General features: G+C 30.5%; 1 long non-coding RNA gene across 1 annotated transcript; it reads right to left on the reverse strand.

Moving 5' to 3' along the window:
- Window positions 1-3,048: 3,048 nt before the first annotated feature.
- Window positions 3,049-4,738, reverse strand: LOC118479870. Its single transcript, XR_004861134.1, has 3 exons — window positions 4,599-4,738; window positions 4,020-4,086; window positions 3,049-3,294 (listed from the first exon to the last, which is right to left on the reverse strand). It is a non-coding gene; the product is annotated as an uncharacterized LOC118479870 (long non-coding RNA).
- Between the last annotated feature and the right edge of the window lie 2,242 nt (window positions 4,739-6,980).

Below are 6,980 nucleotides of genomic sequence, written 5' to 3' on the forward strand. Positions count from 1 at the left end.
TCTATAGGAGTGTAATTACATGTATAGAATTGCATGATTTAACATGCTTTAGTTATGATTGATGGCCGAGTTGGATGATATTGGTTTAGCACATCAGCTAGAAAACGAACAAAAAAGAGAATGAAAAATATGTAGGTTATGATCAAACGTTTGAGTCTTTTTTATTTAATATTAATGCATGGAAATAAACGTACGGTATACCGATTACATCAAACCCTATTTTTATAAAACCAGACCTAACATATTTATACTCAAAAATCAATTTAAATAAATTCAATACTTACCCTAACTATAAGATATATCATGACAAAATTATAACAACATAACATAATAGAATAATATGATAACATTATAACAACATAACATTGTAAAAATATAACACGGTAACACAATTTAATCTTCAATTAAGTAATAAGAACATAACAAATACTAAAGAAATGCACATCGAGCTTACATAAATTATATCATGGGCGCTACGCATACTTTTAAAGATAAGATTTATTTCTATAGTAGCGTAATTACATGTATAGAATTGCATGACTTAACATGCTTTAGTCATGATTAATGGCCGACTTGGATCATATTGCTTTAGCACTTCAACTAGAAAAGAAACATAAAAGAGAATGTAAAATTTGTAGGTTATGATCAAAAGTTTGAGGCTTTTTTATCTAACATTAAAACATGGAAATAAACGTACGATATACCAATTACATCAAACTCTATTTATATATAACCAGACCTAACATATTTAGACTCAAAAATCAATCTAAATAAACTTGATACTTACCCTAACTATAAGATACATCATGACAAAATTATAACAGCATAACATTATAGGATAATATGATAACATTATAACAACATAACACATAACATGGTAAAAATATAACACCATAACATGATTTAATCTTCAATTAAGTGATGAGAACATAACAAATACTAAAGAAATACACATCGAGCTTACATAAATTATATCATGTGCGCTACGCATACTTTTAAAGATAAGATTATAGTAGCATAATTACATTTATAGAATTGCATGACTTAACATGCTTTAGTCATGATTGATGGCCGACTTGGATCATATTGGTTTAGCACATCAGGTAGAAAAGAAAACGAACAAGAAAGAGAATGAAAAATATGTAGGTTATTATCGAAAGTTTGAGGCTTTTTATTTAATATTAAAACATGGAAATAAACGTACGATATACCGATTACATCAAACCCTATTTATATAAAACCAGACCTAACATATTTAGACTCAAAAAATCAATTTAAATAAACTCGATACTTACCCTAAATATAAGATATATTATGACAAAATTATAACAATATAACATTATATGATAATATGATAACATTATAACAACATAACATGGTAAAATTATAACACGATAACACGATTTAATCTTCAATTAAGTAATGAGAACATAGCAAATACTAAAGAAATACACATCGAGCTTACATAAATTATATCATGTGCGCTACGCATACTTTTAAAGATAAGATTTATTTTCATAATAGCGTAATTACATGTACCGGATTGCATGACTTAACATGCTTTAGTCATGATTGAAGGCCGACTTGGATTATATTGGTTTAGCACATCAGCTAAAAGTGAACAAAAAAGATAATGAAAAATATGTAGGTTATGATAAAAAGTTTGAGACTTTTTTATTTAATAATAAAACATGGAGATAAACGTACGATAAACCGATTACATCGAACCCTGTTTATATAAAACCAGACCTAACATATTTAGACTTAAAAATCAATTTAAATAAACTCGATACTTACCCTAACTATAAGATATATCATGACAAAATTAATACAACAAGGATCCATTTAACGAGAATTTGAGTTTAATTTATATTTTTATTTGTTTTTAGTGATTTAATATGCTTGATAATCTCGGTGTCGCGATTTATATTAGTACTTTCTTTTGTAGCATTAGAATGACAATGGGGCCCTAGCTTTACAAGGATTCCTAGTTGATGTTGCCAGTTCAATGTTAGATACATTATCATTTAGCTTTACTTTGGTTCTTTTAAATTTATATTATTAGCCATAATTTCATTGAGCTTTATTTGGCCTTAGTTTAACCCCAACAATGTTATAAGTTAGTCATATTTTATGTTAGTTTTGTGGTTTTAATAAAATATAGGAGGACCTTTAATTTCACTTTGATGTTAGTTATGTGAGTTAGCTTACATAAATCATATCGTGTGCACTTGCACACTTTTAAAGATAAGATTTATTTCTATAGTAGCGTAATTACGGGTATAGAATTTCATGACTTAACATGCTTTAGTCATGATTAATGGCTGACTTGGAAAATATTGGTTTAGCACAATAGCAAGAAAACAAACAAAAAAATCAGAAAGAAGGAAAAATGTGTAGGTTATGATCAAAATTTCGATTAGCTTTTTTTATTTGATAATGAAACATAGAAATAAGCGTACGACATATAATTACATCAAACCTTATTTATATAAAACCATATATAACATAATTAGACTTAGACATCGTTTTAAATAAACCAGATACTTACTTTAACTATAAGATATATTGTGATAAGATGAATCCAAACTGTAATTAGATATATTGTAATAAGATTAATCCAACAATGAGACCGTTAAACGAGAATTTGGATTTATTTCATATTCTTTTTTAGCAATTTAACTTGCTTGATAATGTCGGTGTCGCGGTTTATTTTAAAACCTTCTTTTGTAGCATTTGAAAGACACTATAATAAGGCACTAGCTTTGTGATGTATTCACGTTCAATGTTGTGTGTGTGTATATATATAGGGTAGGGTTTAACAATATATATATATATATATATACATATATATTAGCTATATATATATATATATTAGTTTAGCTTTATTTTGTTTCATTTAAACCTATATTATCAGCTACAGTTTCATTTAACTTTATTTTGGCCTTAGTTTAATCCAACATTGTTATAAGTTGTTAGTTATATTTTGTTATTTTTTGTTAGTTTTATGGGTTGTAATAATGTAAGACCAAACTTAAAATAACAGGATTTATGACATTTATCATGCATTTAGTACAAAAGTTTTTCGAGTTTACAAAAAAAAAACTTCATGGTCTTAAGATCATACTTGATCATAATATTCAAGTGTACATCATGCTAGATAAACTTTCAAAACATAACTTCAAGTGTTTACATGTCACTAAAACAAAATAGACAAAATGCGGAAGCTTTGTTCGGTGTGTTCGGTTCTTAACATGGCTTCATCATCCTCCGGGGTCTAAAGAGCATCTTTACCTATCATACAATTTCATTTAAAAGATTAGAAATCAAGGCATTTGAACAAAATAATTAAATACAAGAAATTATATATTTTGTTTTCAGCCCCTTCACCCGGCCATATCAAAAGGATCACCCGGCCGTGTCAGCTTAACATATATTTTTCACAGCCCAGTCACCCGGCCGTGTCAAAAGGTCACCCGCCCGTGTCAACTCTGCACGTTTATTTTTCATCAAATTTACATCCAAACCTATCCAAACTCATTTTAATTGCTTGGGATTCGTTTCTTAACATGTCTAAGTTATCATCCATTACCCGGATCCATTATTCATATATTTTACGCTCCCGCTACCGGGTTTACGTTTTGCTTTATTTTGACCCGTTTGTTTACAAGTTCACCACTTGCATTATTGACATCTCTTGTTTTAGGCCACTTCACCCGTTTTCGTGTTTACCAATTATGGCTTTTCGCTCCCCTCCCGAGGGAGCTTATGTAATAACTATCATGCTTAATTCCAAGGATTTAACCATGCTTTTCGAAATCATTTGACAAGCAAATATTCCGAACTTTGATCCTTCTACAAAGGTTCATGTTTTTACAACTCAACTTGTTTGACCCGTTACTTGTCTAAGTCACTTTGTCACTCTCGTGACTTAACGGTTTTCCTTGTTTACCAAATTTCAATATAACAAAGTAAGACCAACAACTAATCATAATGTAGCGAAATTATAAGTCGCGTACCTTCAAAGCGCACCCTTTAAGCGTGTATCACCTTCGGCTTGTCCACTTGTCGACCCAGATTCTTTACCTAAAGAGTTCCATCTGAAATGCTTTAGAACTCTTTTACAATCAATAACGGACAATTTATTACGGTAATCAAATCTGCGTTTTTTTTTTGTCCGATTATCAATACTTTGATTTTCACTTAGGCGTTTCTACAAACACCTAGCGGGTGAGATTTCTACAAAATCATTGCTAGGTTCTTAACATGTTATTTTCATCTATATCCACTTCAATTAAGCAACTTACACACTTTTAACACCCAAGTTACTTAATTTTATCATATAATTTCAGTTTTCACTAGAATGGAAATCATAATCCTAGTGTTTATCAAATCTCTACAATTTCATCATTCACCAACAATGGTGATTATTAACTTCTCAAGAATCATGCAAAGATTTTTACAAGAATTCATCTAGGGTTTACTCTAGAGATCATATTACTTCAGATTCATTCATGCATCACATATTTAAGCTAAATTTCAGTTTTTCACATTTAACCTAGAATTCAAGGTGAACAAAATACTGAAATTTTACATACCTTTTTGATCCCTACAACGAGGTGATCACTAATTCATGTTCAAGACTTGATTTAGGGCAGATTTGAGGCTTCAATTTAAGGATTTTGTGTGTAAACTAGGGTTTGAAGTAAACCCTTTGTCGCCCCTGCCTTCTGTTCGATCCAAGCACCCACACCAATGTGTGTTTGGGTGATTTTGTTTACTAATTAGTAATTAAGTTTCAAGTTTGGCAAGATTGGTCCCTAAACCTTGTTTAACTTACAATCAAAGTGATTTAACCTCATTATATGCCACCTTAAGTCTTGTATTTAACTAGGTTATAAATTCCTAGTTAAATGATATGTAAATTTAAATTTTAATATAAGGTTTTATATTTTCGGGTTGTTACAAATAAAATATAGGAGGACCTTTCAATGTGATTTCTTCTAACAAACTGAGTAAACTGGAACATCTTGTGAAGCATACCTCTTGATTAGTATTTGTTACTATAGCGTGTCTCATTGTTGCATGTTCTTATATATAAACATAATAAATAGAAAGGTTTATATAACTCATTGTTGATTCCATATTGAGTAATCGTTATTTACCTTTATCAAGCATGGGTTCAACAATACATTGTCTTTCAACATGGTCGGATCTTAAGTAAGTAGTATCACCAATATTGACATTTAAAGATCGAATACCTATAGGTAGCTCGTTAACTAATCACATATTTTCCTTGTTCATGATATTGTCAACACTAACTATACAACATTTACTATGCATGAGGATGTATCATCTTGAATGTTTTGTTATTATCCAATTCTCAAATTTCTTGAATGATGCCGTTATATGATTTTTTTGTTATAATTTACGTTTTATAATAGTTCATCCATGAGAATTTTGTCGCTATACCTATTAGCATCACTCTTTCGATCTTATTGTTTCAACTAAAATCTATAACCTTTAATGTTGTAGCCTTCGTATGATTTCATATCACATCACATAGCATAGCATACCCTAACCATTCCACTAATTAATCTACAGGTTCTCCGCCCAAACGTGTCTAACCAATGGCAGATTTACTAAGGAAAGAGGGTGCACATGCCCATCGTCCAGCCCGACCTTTTTTCTTTGAACGACCTAAGTACCCAAGTTGTTTTCTTTGAAAGACCCCAACCTAACTTAGTGATTCTCCCTCCTCCCTTCATCGACTCCCATTCTTCCCCTTAAAACAATCTTTCATAGTTTCACAACTACTAATCGACTGTACAAGCGGATGTATAATTTGGCTGACGCAGAAACATTCGTTTTCTAGGCTGAGATCCACCAAATTTTGAGGTTAATCATTATCACCTTCTACATTAACTCGAACATTTCCCTTCGAGAACTGATTAGCAACTCTAATGATGTGTTGGAATGACAAAAGCGGAAAAATAATGCATTTAATTTTACGTCTTCCTATATTGTATTTTTCACTTTATTGTTTTGCATGCATAACACTGATACTTTTGTACATAGATTGAATTTAACACAAAGAACACGTGGTTATTGTAATTCTTAATTACACATGGAATTTTTGTTTAAGATGTTATTTTCTTTCGTTTTTGTGCAGCACATGAGCCTCATAGGAATGACAAAAGTAATTGTACAAACAAATGGTTTATCCTTCTAGATTAGGGAACTTGAAAGATTAAAAAGCTTCGATAATAACTAGTTTGCATTGGGGTATGCTTATCGATTATTCATTTTTTTTTGTTAGTGATTGAAAGATTAACAAACTTTGATAATGAGCCAAATTGCATATTCCACTAAACTTATGAGGTTAGACACTATGACACCCCCAAACCTATGTATGATCAATATTTTATAACCAATATGTTGTTTAGGAAATACATTTTCTAACCATTATTGCATTCCAAATTACAGAGTATAAGAATTTTAAAGCAAACTTTTACAGTCATTTTCACAAATATGTGGTGTGCGTATTCCTAGTCACCTATACAACATTTAAAATTACAAAATATAAGAATTCAAGAAGATAACAAAATGACAACTAACAACAAAAAGAGGACTTATTTCAATAGAAACATAAAGAAATCAAATACTAACGTTGGTTTTTGGGGAAATACAAATGTCAAAGCTTAAAATAGAGAAAAGAGATATGATATATTAGGGCATGTACCATGTGATAAGTAACGGAACGGAAGAAATGCTGTCGGAATAGTAAGCGTGGGGGTAGTGACGATCTCATTATACGACAAACACTATCAAAACATATCACACTTCAATCAGCAAAACCTAATGTTTCAGGTACTTTAAATTTCCTACTGCGCTTATAACTCATTGTATCTCAATATACGACACACATTATCATCGCGTATAATGTTTTCTTGTACAATTACCTTTTGAAGGGATCCCTT

The sequence above is a fragment of the Helianthus annuus genome, chromosome 6, assembly GCF_002127325.2.
Source record: "Helianthus annuus cultivar XRQ/B chromosome 6, HanXRQr2.0-SUNRISE, whole genome shotgun sequence".
Classification (NCBI taxonomy): Eukaryota; Viridiplantae; Streptophyta; class Magnoliopsida; order Asterales; family Asteraceae; genus Helianthus; species Helianthus annuus.